Raw genomic sequence first — 18,080 nt, 5'->3', positions numbered from 1 at the left:
GGTGGAATGATTCACCAATCTAATGATGATAAAAATTCAATGAGGGGTATTGTTATCTGGGAGTTGTTTGAGGACGAGGAAGATGAGTTGGTTTGGAAGTGGAAAGAATTTGCAAGAATGCCTCCACAGTGGCTACCTCAATATGTTAATGAATATGTTTATGAGTGTTTCCATGAACATTGGCCGCAATGGGAGTGTGTTTGTGTGGGAGATTATCTGTGCTTCAGCAGTCTAAATGCTGCTAAAAGTCCAAAGCTGTTTGCATATAATCTGAAAGAAGGGTTTTGGCGACGCCTTTCTCCGTGTATAATTCAGCACAATAGGCGGGTGATGATAGGGTGATTCGAACCGAAGCTCAAACTAGGGATAACATTATCATTTAATAAGTCTCATGTAATGATTATTATTATTGTTATAGGCATATGGAACTGCTGCTTCCACCGATTGCCCCATATCAATCCACTGGATCTTCGATGATTTCAAAATTTGGGCTTAAGAGGGTTTGTGAGGAAGGGCCGCGGAACGCTTGTTATATATTTATAATATATTATAATGTATCAGTTATATATGGTATGAATTATTTTATGAAATTGAAAAATTAAATTTTTTTTTTTTAAGGAGTGTTTGATTATGTATTTGATGAAATTAGAAAATTACAGTTTTTTTTAATAAACAGTTTGATTTATATTATTTAAGAAAACAATTAACCTTTTTTTAAAAATTGTTTGTTCTCACTATATATACAAAAATAGTTATTCAATCTTATATTTATTATTAATTTAAAATTACAAATAAATATTTTTATTAAATTAAAAATAAGAAAAAGCTACATTTTAAATATTCAAATAAAAAAAAATTGTAAATATATCAATTCATAAATACAAATCTGATTAGGGTTTTACATAAGATGCATGTGATAAGTTGAATATAATTTAGTCACTTAAAATATTAATTATTTAAATTGAACTAAAAAGAAACATATGAAAAAAATTATCAATTAAAATACATATTCTACTATTAGTACTTACCTTAATCATTGCTATGTGATTAGTTTTAAGGTTTCTTCTTTTCAAAATGAACTTTCATAATATTTTAATAATTTAAAAATGTGGGGATTTTAGAAAGCACCTACACTAAACAACAATTCAAAATTTTCTCACGAAAATAAAATAAAATAATAAATATTATATGAGGCTATAGCAAATAAATAGTAGTTTTACCAATGGGTTGTTTAAGAGTTGGGGTAAAGTAATAATTGTTAAAAATACCACAAGTTTAAGAGTTGGGTTTTGGATAAAAAGCTTTAGAAAGCATTCAAAGTCTTGATCATAGAAAAGAGGAGAAATAATTATTTTAGGTAACATAGGAATTGACAAAATCTTTCTAATAGATGTGTTATTTTATATTTACTTAAAATTATCATATAAGTGAATCCATACCTTTAAAAAGGTATAGCTTATATTTTCATTTTAAATATATGAAAAGTGAAGGTTGAATTCTCATATTATTAAAAATATAAGTCTATATTTTTTAAAATTACGAATAAATATTTTTATTAAGTTTGAAATAAGGAAAAGATACATTTTAAATATTCAAATGAAAAAAATATATTGTAAATCTATAAATTCATAAATTTGAATCTGATTAAGTTTTACATAAGATAAATGTGATACATCACATTCAAAAATTTGAAAATCTATATTTATCAAGTTTTCGAAGTACTTATCTATATGTACTACTAGTACTTACCTTAATCATTGCTATGTGATTAGGTTTAATGTTTCTTCTTTTCAAAATGAAATTGAAAGTTCTTATTCATAATATTTTATTAATTTAAAAATGTGGGGATTTTAGAAAGCATCTACACTAAAGAACAACTCAAAATTTTCTGACGAAAATAAAATAAAATAATGAATATTATATGAGGCTATAGCAATCAAAAAGCACTTAAAGTCTTGGTCATAGAAAAGAGGAGAAATAATTATTTTAGGTCACATAGGAATCGATAAAATCTTTCTAATAGATGTGTTATTTTATATTTACTTAAAATTATCATATAAGTGAATCCATACCTTTAAAAAAAGTATAGCTTATATTTTAATTTTAAATATATGAAAAGTGAAGGTTGAATTCTCATATTATTAAAAATATAAGTCTATATTTTTTAGAATTACGAATAAATATTTTTATTAAGTTTGAAATAAGGAAAAGCTACATTTTAAATATTCAAATGAAAAAAATATATTGTAAATCTATCAATTCATAAATATGAATTTGATTAAGGTTTTACATAAGATGAATGTGATACATCACATTCAAAAATTTGAAAATCTATATTTATCAAGTTTTAGAAGTTGAATATAATCTAGTCACTTAAAATATTAATTATTTAAATTGAATAAAAAAGAAACATATGAAAAAAAATTATCAATTAAATTATATATTCTACTATTTGTACTTACCTTAATCATTGCTATGTGATTAGGGTTGAGGTTTCTTCTTTTCAAAATAAACTTGAAAGTTCTTTTTCATAATATTTTATTAATTTCGAAAATGTGGGTATTTCGAAAGAACCTACACTAAAATAATAATAAATATTATATGAGGTGTAGCAAGTTTAAGAGTTGGGTTTCAGATAAAAAGCTTGTAGAAATCACTTAAAGTCTTGATCATAGAAAAGAGGAGAACTATGCTTATTAATAGTCATTCCCCGCAATTATTTTAGGTCACATAGGGATCGAAAAAATCTCTCTTAAAATGATAGATGTGTTTACTTAAATCTATTGTATAAGTGAATTCATATGTTAAAAAAAGGTATATCTTATATTTTCTTTTAAATATATGAAAAGAAAAGGATTGAATTCTCATACTATTAAAAAGATAAGTGTATATTTTTTATTTAAATAATTAAAAGCATGTCCTTAAATAAAAGAGATGATAAAATTAGAATAACATTAGTATAGCATACAAAATACTCTTAAATTTTGGATGGATTATCTATTTTTAAGAATTATAGAATACTAGTATACCTATCTTTAAAGAAATATGGGTAAAGTATGTCGAATATTTTTTTATGATTATTTTATGATTAAAGTGAGTGGTAGATGCCTTTCAACATAATAAAAAACAAAATATTAATGTAAAAACAACCATCTTAGATAAAATTCATAATTAGAATCAATTGATATCATAAAATGAATACCACTCACCTAATTCTAATAAATATGTTTATGAATATATTTATTAAGATGCTTATGAATATGTTTATTAAGATGGGAAAATTAAAAGTTAACCAATCACTCTTTCCATATCTAATTAAATTGATAATGAATCCTTTTAAAATGTGACACATTATGTCAAACTTTGTTTTTCCTTTACTATGCATGCACATTCCCATCACAAATAATTATTCTATTGGAACTTTGATTTCACCCTCACTTTTTAAAAATGCAACAATGCATATTTGTTCAACTTTGCACCTTATCTACCATACGAATATAATATCATACTCTAGCAATATCTATTATATTAGCAATATATAATTTTTTGGAACCTAGGTCAGGTGGATGGGGGTGGTGTGGTTTGCGACCGTAGGGGTAATTTGGTGCTACTTATGAATGTTTATGTTTATCAATATGTTTATGAATGTTTCCATGAACATTGGCTGTAATTCACTCAAACTTCAAGGAGTTGTTTGTAGTTACAATCAACATTGCCCTCAATTCACTCGTTGATTGGTTGAATAATTTACGATAATAATCTAACGAGGGGTATTTTTATCTGGGAGTTGTTTAAGGATGAGGAAGATAAGTTTGTTTGTAAGTAGAAAAATTTTGCAAATCCTATCTAGTGTGATAAAATTTAAAGTTAACCAAATTACTCTTTAAATATTTATTTAAATTTATTTAAATTGGTAATGAATCTTGTAAGAGTGTTTCTCTTAAAATATGACAAATTATGTCAAACTTTGTTTTTCCTTTATTATGCATGTTCATTCCTATAGAAATTATTAATCTATTAGAACTTTGATTTTTCCTCGCTTTTTAAAATTGCAATGATGCATATTTGTTCCACTTTGCACCTTATATACCATAAAATATAATATTCTATTCTAGAAATATCTATTATATTAACAATATATAATGTTTTGGGACCTAGGTCAGGTGGGTGGGGTGGGGGTGGTGTAGATTGCAACCATAGGGGTAATTTTGTGGTAGCTTATGTGGTCAACTTGGGTTTCCAAACATTGATCTTTGCGTAAGTGGATACCATCTATTACAGTTTAATTATTAACAATGAAAGGAAGTACAACCGAATCATAATAGAAGGCGATTCAAGAAATGTGATCTTTTTTTTTTAAGAATGAAGCAATGTCAAACTGGAAATGTGAAGACATAGTGGCCAAGTATAAGTCCCTCATTCGTGGAATAAGGCATGTCAACCCGTGTCACATGAGATGGGAAGACAACAAAGTTGTGGATAGGATGGCATCTATAGAACCATTCTTCAAGAATTTAGAAATATGGACAAATATCTATGATTATACTTGATTTGGTTCATATGACAACCTTTGAGGGGAAATAGTTAATGATGGAGCATAAATCTAAAATCCCTTGTTGATATTTTTGTCACTCTTGAAGCCATTAGTTACAATCAGTATAAGAGATGATCAATGGATTAAACCTCCCTCTAGGCTACCCCATTAGGACCTAAACCTTAACCCCTCAAGAATTCTTTCCTTTGTCTTTTTAACCTTGTTATTTTCCTCTATTGATCAACGTGGGTTGTCATGTCAGTTAAGTGTCATTGGTTGAAGTGTCCTTTATTCATTGTAGAACCAACCCTATCATACCCATTACTGACAAATGGAAAGATTGCATCTTCGTAGTGTCAGGGTTAACCATTTGTTAACCTTGTGATGTTATGATGAACCATTGGTAGGTATTGTCTCATGTTGGCCACAATGTTTGTAGCAGTCAAAAACTAAGTCTATTTTAGGTTATGATGTTGTGATGGATCCTTGACAGTTATGTGGAGATGTTAGATCAGGGGTTCATGGTGGTTAAGGTAAATCATTGGTTAGCCTTGCACTATTTCGATGGACTATTAAAGGATACCATGGATGCTAGGTCGCATCATCTTAGTGGTCAAGACACATGTGCTATTTTCTGTTGTGATCTTGAGATTGATGGCTAACAGTTAAGTGGATGTCAAGTCACATCATCGTGACTTCTTTGTAACCATTTTGGGCTAAGTTTTGAGTCTTGATTGAGGGGTTCAACTTAGTTGGATGAGCCTATATAATTTCATAGAGAAATAGTGGTCATTTAATTTTTCTTAGGGGCATGATCAATGGATGTGTTTTATTTGATCATTGAAGGCCTTTAGGGGGTCTTCTAATCACATATCAGTCATTTATTCATGCGTGAAAGGATGATCTAGAGCCCAAGATTCAAATTTTGGTGATGAACATCAGAACTCAAATAGTGCCATGGTGGTAGGTGACATATCAAGTCAAATTGAATGCATGTTCCATTCATATGCCATACTAGATTATGTTGTGCTACAATCACTTCCAGATTCGTGAGACGATCATTATTACAATTTCTAATCTCTACAGACATTTTCAAGGGGTTCTCATTCCCATTTATGACATGCAGAAGACTTTTTCACCTGACATAGGACATTAGATGCCATCCAAAGGCAGGGCCTTCCTGATTTTTATGATATTGTTATTTTTTTTCTAGGTACAATTGTGTCGCATGGCTCCTCCCTAGCTCTACAAAATATTTTCAGATAGGCTGAAATCATATCCAATTTGATTTACTTTCTTTTGTAACCTAACCCTAGCCGATTAAGGTTTTTGAACCCAACGTAAGTCATAGTTATGGTTGACCTATCAAGGAAAGGTTGTAACATATTTTTTGTGTCCTCTCCTTGTTTCTCTTATGGAAATTCATACTTTTTGTAACTATAATATTTGTCTTTCCTTTACATCAGTAAAATTGCCTGTTTTACCTCTTTCTAATTCAAACATTCTATATAACATATCATACCTCTCTATATGAATGCATTCTTTTCTATTCTTAGATTATGTAATTGTATTAACACCCATGTAGATGTTGTCTATGAATTGCCTTCATTCCTCTCTTCATCTTACAAGAATCTAGCCTTTTCATGTTATTTGGGGGCTAATTAAAATAGGAAATTGTGCATATCTTTGGCTAGTTTCTATTCTAGTGCCTTGTGAAATTTTGGGTAGGGATAATCAATCTTGAATCTTGGTGTATCATGTGTCATTTTCCTTTTAGCGTTTCTTTTCACTTACGCTCTACAACTGAATAAATGAGGCTTCAGAGTAGGTATTAAAGTATTGGGAGAGTTTAATGTTGCACCCTAATTGGAAAAGAAGCCAACCTTCTGTAAAGATTCAATGTCACATGTGCAAGGTGCCACACTTGGAGGTTTTTTCCATGTTTCATAAGGTTGTTGAGCATTAGTGATCAATAAGGGTGTAAACTTTTGTGAAAACATTAGCTTTTTTCCTTTTTTAGTTGTCCTTTTAGCGAGTCATGTCTTCTGCTAAGGTGGTTGATGTCTTTTTTTTAAAAGAAGTTTCACTACCCTTCTTCCTTGAAACTGTTATTGTTTGAATCAAACTTTTTTTGACATTTTCGACCTAGTTTATTCTTAAAAAATCTCTATATTTTAGATAGGGGGACTTAATTCAAGTGGAACTTGATAGCCATGAATAATTCAAGAGGAAGCAAAAGCTTTGGCAAAAGTTAGTTAAAGGTAATATGGATAGCTATGTCAAGGGAATGTAGGGTTTTGACCAATAGATTTCCAAGAACTTTGCCCAAGCTTGGCCAAAAAGGTGAGGTGAATATTTGAAAGGTTGCCTTTGAAGTCACCAAAGAGTTGATTTCAGCCATTACTGGGCTTCCATAGGATGGTATAACCTTCCCTAAGAAGCTAAAGGGATCTCACAAGGAGTAATTCAAGTGATTATTCAAGGTGGGTGAAGGTGTGTCTATACTATGAAATGGGTATAACTAAGAGGAACTCCTCCAAAAATAGAAGGATGTGGCCATGTTGTTGATGAAATAGTTTACCTTCGATGGGTGCTTCAAAAGATTTGACTCTCATATTTTCCCTATGTTAAACCACCTAAGATATCTAGATAAACTTTTCTTATTGGGTTTCCTCTTCTTTATCCCAATTTATTGCTAGGGCTAAGGCTAAAAACTCATTGCCACCTCATTAGGGTTTTATTCTTAAACTTGATCATTTTCACCTTGCCTTAACACCTCTCAATGGGTCTCTAAAAAATTATACTAACCCTCTGCCAGACCCAAATTTGGTAATTGAGAATTTTAGAGCCCTCATGGCAAAAACTAACCGTATAATTTCTTCCCTTTCTAAACATAAACTAGTCCTCACCCATTTTAATCCCTTAAGAGAAGCTAAGAAGAAGCCTTCCACTCCACCTCCTAAGAAGGTGAAGCTACTTGAGTTAAGTTATGAGGAGGAGGTGGAGGTTTTGAAGTCCTCTTACAATTCAAAATCTAATTGGTCCCTGACAACTTCTAACGAGACTACCCCTCTTCTCTCTACATTAGAGATTCTTGACCATGAAAAGAGTTTCATTAATTTGGAATCCATTATATTAAATGTGGAAGAGAATGTCGAACACCAAGAATTGGTTATCAAATGACTTATTTTAGTTTTATTTGGCTATTAGAAAAATTAATAGACTCGAGGTAGTGGAAAAGGTGAGGGCTAGAGTTGGAAAATGGGTTATGGACTTAAAGGATAAATGTGCCTAGAAAGTGGCAAGAAATATGGCTAAGAAGCTCAAAAATTCAAAAAAGGTGGAAGGGAAGATAAAGTAGCTCTTAGATAAGGTGATATAGAAGAACAAAGACATGATGATTTCAGATTTAAAGGTAAATCAGGAGATATTGAAAGGAAAAATTAAGGAGATGTATAATCCAAGCCAAGAGATGGTTCTCAAAAATCTCGTTTCCCTAAAAGTTATATAGAATGAGATCAAACACAAGAAAACCCCAAAAAGAGACACACTCTTTCCCCTTTTTTGTCTATGGAGCCCCCTATGTTTGTGGTTAAAGATAATTCTAATTCAAGTACCCCAATCTGTACAAATGATTCCAACAAAAGTATATTTTCTAATAAAGTTCTTAGATTATGTAAGGATTGGGAAGAATGTAATGCCTTCAACCAATAAGCCATGTCTTTGTGTCGATGTTAGCTGGCTAGTTTTCATGTAGTTCTAGTTAGTTTTTGCTTTAATTTTTGTCTCTAGTCCTTTTTGTGTGTAGTGGTTTTTTGCTATTTTTTATTTCTTGATCTCTTTCTTAGATAGGTGTGCACTTCTCATGTGCCATAGGTGGCACCTTATTAGTAGATAAGTAATGGTAATATCCCTACCTATTTTTTATTAATCAAAACAATATATAATTGTGTTTTTTAAAAATTAGTGTCAATTATAAAAAATAAACACATAGATGAGACAACAAATTAAATTAAGAAGAAAATGGAAAACTAAACAAAAGAAAACCAATGAACTCCTTTAAGATGTCCCATCCTCCTCTATTTTTTAGGACCTTGAAGGTATATTTAGGTGGCTCTCAGCAAGCAAGTACCTCCAAAGTGATAACTAAGAAGTCAAAAGTAGCTACATGATTATGATTATGAAAATGCAAAAGGTGAGTATGATTTGAAGAAAGATTAGAACTAAGATGATTATGCTACATGCTTGAAATAAAAACTAGATTATCATGATGAAAACTATGTTAAAGATGCTAGAATTTCTATAATGATAAACTATTCTAAAATGCTCAAAAGGATGCAATTGACTATAATAAATATGCAAAAATCTTGAATGCAAGGATCCTTATTTGTCCAAAATGTGGGATATTTATAGGAATTCCTAGGCTCACGCTAAGGTGGTAGGAATCAACAGCCAAGATTTGATCTGGAGATATCAAGGGACAAGATTGAGGAAGTTGGAGAAGAGGTTGGAGGGAGGGACACATGTCAGATCTCTATGGTGACATGTGTAAGTGAATCCTACTCATGAGAGGGCAAGTGTCCAAGGGGAGAGGACATGTGGCAAAGGTGTCATGTGTCTCCAAGAGGGAATAAACAACCCACATGAGGTTAGGAAAAGGAAGTTAGGATTCACAAGAAGGGATAGGGTTAGTTAAACCCATGGTTGAATTGATGGGTTAGGTTAGGGGGTTGTTTGGCTAGGTGGTTAGAGGTTAGGAGCCATGTGACATATTTGAATTTATAAATTCAAATATTTAGGAAAATGATAATTAAACTCAACAAATTAAGAATTTGTTAACTTTAATTAAATGGATTAGAATAAATAATTAAGTGGGGAAGAATTTAAATAAACAAATTAATTAATTTTCATATTTAATTAGGAAAATGGAAGAAAATGATTAAAGTGCAAAGAATAGAAATTAATGAACCATATAAATAAATTATTGAATTTATTTATATAGTAGAGGAATAAAGGGAATATTAAAAAATAATTTTTATATTTAATTAATTCTTTCTCCAAGTGATTTTTAGTGTATACAATAACATTTGATGTATATTACATTAATGTGTTATTAATATATTCTATTAATAATCATAATATATTTAGCAAAATTAATAATCATAATATATTCAATGAATTAAAATGTAATATTATAATAATTTTGTATATAAATAATTATAATTTTAGATATTAAATTATTATAATATTTTTTATTTAAATATTTTTTAACTTTATATATTTATCTAATATTTCTTTTAATTTAATATAGTTACACAAAAAGGGGTTGGTAGACAAAGTATTTTAAAATTTCAATGTTTTAATTTCTTTACTTAATATTTATTAGAAAGAGGTTCCAATACATACTATTATGTATAATTTGTTCTAAAAATATTAAACCAATAGAGGCTTGAATCTTACATATTGGTAGAAAATGACAACATGGAAGCCACAAACAAAAACTTACTATCAAAAAGTGGACCCAACAACAACCACTAACACTAACAAACCCATAACTAGAACTAGAAACTAGACACATAAAATAAAAGAAACAAACAAACAGAAACACTCTCCCATTGAAATAACGAACCAATAGCTTCCCACGTGAGAGAGAACTCCAACTTTATTTCCAGGAAGATATCTTTACTTTTCTCTAGCACATTGAGCTTTTTAGAGAAATCAACCAGAGACTCTTGTGTGACTTTCACCCTTGAAATTGATGCTTCAAGCCTTGTCATGGTTGAGGACTCTAGGTGCCTTCTTTTCTTGGCCTACCTCCTCGCATTCCCATTTTGATCAAACATACTCTCCATATTCCTCCTCATTTTGTATATATAAGTTAAAAGTTTGTAAAATACAAACATAATAAAAAATAACACTCCTAAACAACAATTGTGAAAAATTTATATCTACAAAAGATTATAAAACACATTTTTATATTTTAATTTTAATTATAATTTATGACAAAAATAGAAAAAAAGTAAAACAAAACATTGTGTATGCAATTTTGGGTGCTTTTGTTATGTACATGATTTGATTTTAGTAATTTGTGAATAGTCTCCTGTGTAATTTTTGTTTATGTTGTAACATGGTTTGAATTTTTTGGTGTAGATTTCTCCAATTATTGCTTAAGACTCAATTTTTTACTCTTGACTTTTAACAAATTTTTTGAAAAAAATTTGTTTTTTTATTTATTAATCAAATAATATATATTGATTATTTAATAATATATTATATTTTTTATTAAAACCAAATCAAATAGAATCAAAATTATTTTAAAATATTTAATTTAATGGAAAAATAATAAAGCTATCTATTAAAATATAATATATGTAAAACTTGCTTTAAATATTTAAATTTTTAATATTTGATTATCTATTAAAAATTTAATAATTAATAACTAAAGTGCCCAAAACTAATTTACTACTCATCTATAGTTTAATAATTAGAAAATCAAATGTAATCGGCCATTGTCATATAGAAGTAGTAAAAAACCAAACTCTTTTGACTAAAATGTTAATAAAATTTATGTATGTATATATAAATATATATAAACATACATGTGTGTGTCTAATGGAAGGTATATATACAAAGTACAGGGTCTGTCTAATCATAATGAAAAATCAGCACGAAAAACATATAATCTAATAGGAATACAATATTTTAGATGAAAATCTGATCAATTTAGTATGAAATATCTCGAAATAGAAACATTACTTCGAACTGTATATAAAAAACCTTGTAACGACTTTTGTCTTTAGGGTTCTAGTAGTTACAAATTTAACCTAGATAAACCAAAAGAAAGGACTAAGTCTTATTATAACAAAGCTAGATTACTAAAATCTATAGCTAGCTAAGTTTAACCAGTTGGGAACTCCGTTTAAACTCTAAGGGTCAAAGGAAGTGAACCTCCCCTCTATTCAAGCGTTACCCTTCTTGGGACATGTATAAGTTGATGACTCTCCCTAGAAGGACACTGGGGTGCTAGGAATCTCCTCATTGTCCACCAAAATTGCAATTCCTTCTTCTTTCAAGTAATTTGCAAATGAATTATTTCCATTTGGTGCATTATTGGTCTGTAAAAAGTAAAGGCGTTCTTGTCATCTATTTCCAATATTGGGAATCTCAGAACCGGTTTGTTTTTCCACATAAATTGGTCATAGTGCTTAGGTTTTGGAACTATTAGGTCATCAGTCACATTGATGACCACCCTATCCCGTTTGCCCAGAAGATCCTTCTTAGAAACTTTGTGGCACAACTTCTTCACCACCTCCCTATCCCTCTCAAAATGCATGGCCATGACTAAAAACATAGTTGCAATTTGAGAGTTTTCCCTTGTTCGAATATCTTTGTGACCACTCTAATAAGTAGTTCATGAGGAAAGAGAAGGATTCCCTTCAGCGTATCATCTTTTATTTTCCTTTGTGAATACCATTTGTCTATTCAAACTCACTAACCTCAAAGGTGCATCCATACCATGAAAACAACACAAACCAAACTTGGCAAAACTCAAGAAATTCACATACATTTGAGTTTGTTAATTGCAAAAATATGCCCATTTGAAAGGAGGTTGCCTCAACATACGTGCGAGCTGAATTTGCCATCAATATTTCTACCACTTGACAAGAAATCCTATGGCTAAATCAACTCTAAGTGTCAAAAACATTAGTAAATATGACGAATATGCCAAGATTATTGTGACAAGAACATCCTTCAAAGCCTTCCCATTAATACTGACGACTCAAAAATTCATCTAGCTAGGCTCTCGATACATATGATAATCATTTAGAGGCACTATGTAAGGTGCACACATACCCAAAGTGTGTTTGCGTGGTGTTGCCCCACATTTGCAATACCTAAACTTTGACCTTCAAATTGGTCCCAATGTTTAATGAAGGCCCAAATATGTATCTTTGTGAAATGAGGGAGCATCTTATCCAAGGTTGTCGTTCATAACCTAAATTATTGTCAATTACAAATATGTCAGTCAAAATGTGAAAAATGGATGATTTTTGGAAAATTACAAATAATTGATGAAAATAATTTTATGAACATGTCCTCAGCATCTTTTTATGCCATATGGCAAATTTTTGCCTGAACCCAATTCATAGTTTGCCATATTTTAAATTTTTAAAATTTTGATGTCCCTCGCTCTAAAACAATTAAAATCCCTCACCCTAGGTTTCTTCATGAGGACTTAAAGGTGGTGTATTCTCATTTTCCTACCTTGAAGGCATTTTCGAATTTTGGAGCCAAACTCCTAACCAATTGAAATTTGTTACCATTTTCCTAAAACAAGGCATTAAAGTCTAATAAGAAATATTTGAATTCTTCTTTTAAATATAATTCAAATATTTTAAATTGTTTTCAAAATATTTCCCATTTTGATATTTTTAAAGAGAAAGAGAAATCAAAAGTCCTTATGTAAGTTTGGATGGAATAGTTGCAAGTGATCATTTTTTCAATGCCCTTTGTTGCTCTTAAATTTCATATTTCTAACCTCAAAAGTTAAAAATGTTCAAAAAGTGAATCATCATAACCTATTTCTCTTAAAATTCATAATCCTAACCTTAGAAGATTAAAAATGCTCAAAAAGTGAGCAATCCTAGCCTAAATGCTCAGTTTCTCAAAAACCTTAACTTTGTAACCTCTATTCGAGCATTTGAAAGAAAGTTAGTTCTGTCCATCTATTTAGCAAAAGTAATACACGGTTTTTTTCGAATGGGTTGTTGTTGTGCTGGTAAACAAACTTACAAAATGGAGAATTAGAGATAGAGTGCGTGCATTGTTTGATAACATGCCTTAGGAGAGGTCATCTCCAGGAATTGAAATGAAATGTTTACTATGGGTGCAGAAAAAGGAAAAGTTGTCTGAAAACTTCCTTCCTGCCTGTATAACCATCGAAGATTTGAAACAGTTATTCAAACACATTGAAGCATCATAGGAAGGGGACTTGTCAAATTTTACAATTAGAAATACTATTTTCGATACACACTCAAGTGTGAAAGCATAAGGGAAGTCGAGTGAATTATTTAACAAATGCAATTGGCAGGCGAAGGCTAATTTCATAGTGTACTATCACTATCCTCACCATGGTGCAAAATGGGAGCTGTCGAATGAGTTACAGTCATGCATCGAAATATATCAACTCCACTTAAAAGAAATATGGATCTCACAGCATGCATAATTGTGGCATAAGCAGAAAATTTATCTGCTACAAGTCTTTAGTAACTTCCAAACAAATGCAGAATACGGTTCACCATCGCGGCTTATAAAGACAATCAATTTGGAACAATTCATAGGCGTCTATCTAGACATCAAGGATAGATAATTTTGTCAAATGCTACAGTTGCAAGTGCCCGCGTTGACATGTATGCAAAAGGTGGAAGCATTGACAGGCACGTGACCTATTTGTCGAAATGCCTCGAGGAAGAGTGATGTCATCTCAAGGAAATGAAATGATTGCAAGTTATGCACGAAATGTATTTGTCAAACAAGTTTTTACTTATCGAGAAAACGCAATCATGTGAATTGTTTGACACACTGCCTCAGATATATGTTATCTCAACGAACACAATGACAGTAGGGATCTCACAAAATATATTTATCAAAGAGCTTTACAAGCTTTGAAACAAAAGCAATTGGTAGGCTTGAAATCAATTCTACCATATTTACAAGTAATGGAGAGAACATTATGAATTTTTTCACGTTTATAGTTGGGAAATGCTCTGACAATCATGTCTGCAAAACGTCGAAGCATGGTCAAGGCACAAGAACCGATTCGGAAAGATGTCTTCACATGAAATACATTGATTGCAAGATGTGCCCAAACTTTATGTGTTGAAAATGGCGTTAAGGACCCTCACGACTTCTGCAAAATATGGAGTCATAGACAATGTGCATGAATTGTTTGACAAAAATTATTCAAAGAGATGTCATTCTGAAATGAAATAATTGTAGATTATACAAAAAAAAATAGATTTCAAGAGGAATGAGTGTTGTCGGTACTCCAACCAGTTGAATGCATTGCATATATAGTTGGTCAATGGATATTCTTGGTTCACTTTCGCGCCCATGGCGGCTACCTTGAGGATACAATAAATCTTGCGATTATGATACCTGTCAAGTTTGTGGATACTATGTGGGTGTGTGTTCCTGGTGCATGCAAACGTAATAGAACAGTATGGTTTTATCGAATATTGAAGCTACAAATGCCCACGAATATAAATTTGGAACCATGGATGAGGCACGCAAATTATTTGCTAAAATGCTTTAACGGAATGCCATATCTTGGAATGCAATGATTTGGCAATGTTGGAGGTTACTATAAAATATGATATTGATCGGGTGGGATAGTATATTTAATCAAATCCTATTTTACCTACCTCTTTTGGAATTCAAGGCATCGGTGATAATGCTTATGGTAATCAAGAATGGGATGTTCATAAAGAAGGACATTCAAACCTTCAAAATGTTTTTGAATTGGTTCATAAAGAAGAGGAGTTGCTCGATGGATTCAATTAAAGTGTATGTTTACAATGATCAAGTTGTTATCAATGAATGTCTTCACTTCAATGAATTTAATATCGTGTTCTTCTTTAGGTGTAATGAGGTTTAAGTTATCATTTTGTAAAATTGATTTATGTTGCCAATTGTAATTAAAGTTAGCTTTTTGGCTTACTTTTGTAAAAGTTAGGTAAATCATAACTTGTCTCCAAAAAGCTAGTTACTAGGAATGGTTACCTTGGGTAATTATCGCAACTGGCTAACCTAAGTGGTTATTCTAAGTAGTTATGGATTGTTAGCCTATAAATGCAAGGCTTTTTCATTTAGAGAGAGACTTTTATAGGGTCTGTAGAATTTTGTAGAGAATCTATGTGATAACTTTGATGTTTATACCTTTGTACTTAAGGTTTTTTTTTTAATCTGTATATTTTTAAAAGAATGATGAAGAATACATTGATTTCATATGTCTTGAATGTATTTGTGAGTTATTATTACTAATTTATCATATGTTAAATTAGTAATCCCTTTATGCGTTTGTATAATCCATTGGTTTTCAGTTCCATGACCTATGTAATTGATTTGATGAAACACATCATTTCCTGGTATCTTGACTTGCATGTGACAGTACAGCTCATCTATTCGTATGTTGAGGTTTATTGTACTTCTTTCACCATTTTTGCATGTTTCAACCTATTTGCTAATAAACCCCTTTTGTAATCGTTATTAGTTATGGAATTGTTGGTAAACAGATTTGTCACTATGAACTATCCTTCAAACTTGATCCCATTCACCTAAAAAGCAATGACAATCATCCTAACAGTTGGAGAGATTGTGGTGAGGCAATAATCTTCCTTTACGTTTGAGAGGGGTAGCTCCCTTGTATGATGGGAGTATTTAGGATTTTTGTGTACTTTTAACCCGGAAGTACATAAAGGAGAAAACATAAAACTAAAGAAAGATAAATAATAGAAATCCCAACAATTGAGACATGTGAATACCAACTGAGATTTCACAATAGATAACACTTACAAAGGGGATAAAGTTTTAGACATGCTCTGATGATGAAAGAAGGACAACAAACCTCAACATACGAAGAAATAAGTTGTACTAACACATACAATTCAAGATACCAAGAAATGATATGCTTAATCAATTGCATTGGTTACTAATGATTTGCATGATTACATAAAGGGATTACCGATTCAACATACAAGAAATCAGAAAATAACAACATAAGAGTGAATTTAGAATATACAAACTGAAATGAATTCTTGATTATTCTTTTGAAAATGTACAAGTCGAAAAACCCTTATGTGTGAAGTGTTAAACCAAAAACCATTACAATTTTCACCCTCTATTTCTCTAGAGTTTCTCTCTTTTCAAAAAAAAAAAACCCTTTACAAATGAATTGGCCTTGTATTTATAGGCATCCTGCAATAACTACCTTGATAACCAACTCATAACCATTTTGGGTAACCACTTAATCTAACCACTTTGTGTAACTACTTAGAATAACTTCCTAAATAGCCACTTAGGAAAACCACCTAGGCCAATGCTTAGAATAACTACTTAAGTTAATCACTTGGGATAATTACCTTTTAGAAGCAAGTTAGAAGGTACCTAACTTTTACAAAATTGAAGTCCAAATTATAACATGTGGTTACATGAGTGACATAGTCACTTTTACAAATGAGAATAACTAACAAGATACAACTTTGAAGAAAGACCAAATTGTTGATCTTGTTAAGGTAGTTTTCTATCTTCATCTACTTCATTTGTAACTTCAATCATCTTGCTCTCCATTTTCAAGAGGACAAAAAAAATAACTATATCTTCTTCGGAGGATCTTCATAAACATGAAAGGATTGTACATTGAAAAATATTTATCAATTGGCATCTTCATCATTGGCACAAAAAAATCATCCACGAGCATCTTGCTTGCAATAATGTAGTTTTCAACTACATTAACTAAACATTCTTCATTCGCACTTTACATGCTAGGTGATTGTCTTTGAAAGATATTTTCCATTGTAATATATTGCATGAGTTGTTCAATCTTCCTTGTAATTCCTTCTAGTTTTCTCGATGCATTTTTCAATGTCCCTTCTTTCCTTGCAAGAGATTATTGTCATCCCCAAGGATATGACTATATTTTCATATTTTTGAGCCATTTCTTGAGAGATGTAATTGGACCGATATTATAATTTTCATTCCAAGACTATACACTGAGATTTGATGAATGACATAACCTATTACAAAGCTCCCATTCTTCACAACCAAGAAGGATGCTTGAGCAAAGTTGTAGAATTTCACTTTACTCCTGTTAATTGCATTTGCCTTAAATTTTGTTAAGTCTTCTTTAACACACCATTTTGTGCACAACCTGCAACCATTCTATCCCCTTTCTTGAGGTGACCTCTCTTAACTGCATTTTTAAAAAAAAATTATCCATGAGCCATAGAAATGTGAATAGAGAAAATAGTTGTAAGCTTGAGGAGTCTTCTTTCATTCCTACCAATTTCATTTTCATGAAAATTATAAATCCTCTTCATTAAACCCATTCTGTTTATAAGCTACCACGACCACCTGCTGTGAGAGAAAGAGTTTCTTTGAGGTATTTTGACAAAAAAATTATGCATGTTCTTGATGCTTTAGTTGTCCCTACCATAATATTTGATAAAATTTCTCCTTGCACTATATTTTGATCGATGCACATAACTTGCATTCAAAAGCTCCCATGATAGCAGGTAGGGGGTGTGGCTTACATGAGTCAATTGCATCTGAATCAATGTTTCTAAATCCGATTTGACAAATCTATTTTGTGCAGAGACTATAATCATTTCGCTTTGATTCTCGGGAGGATATCTCTTTGAGGGATCCTATCAAATAGTTCAAGTACCTTATCAATGATTCTGCATCTTCCAGACTTGTCTATAAGAACATTTCCCACTTAAAATTATTATAAAATCCTCCCTCTGTTATTCTTTTATGGATTTTATAT

This window comes from Cryptomeria japonica, chromosome 3 (assembly GCF_030272615.1).
Source record: "Cryptomeria japonica chromosome 3, Sugi_1.0, whole genome shotgun sequence".
Lineage (NCBI taxonomy): Eukaryota > Viridiplantae > Streptophyta > Pinopsida > Cupressales > Cupressaceae > Cryptomeria > Cryptomeria japonica.
The sequence above is the reverse complement of the archived record's forward strand: the minus strand, read 5'-3'. Positions refer to the sequence as shown.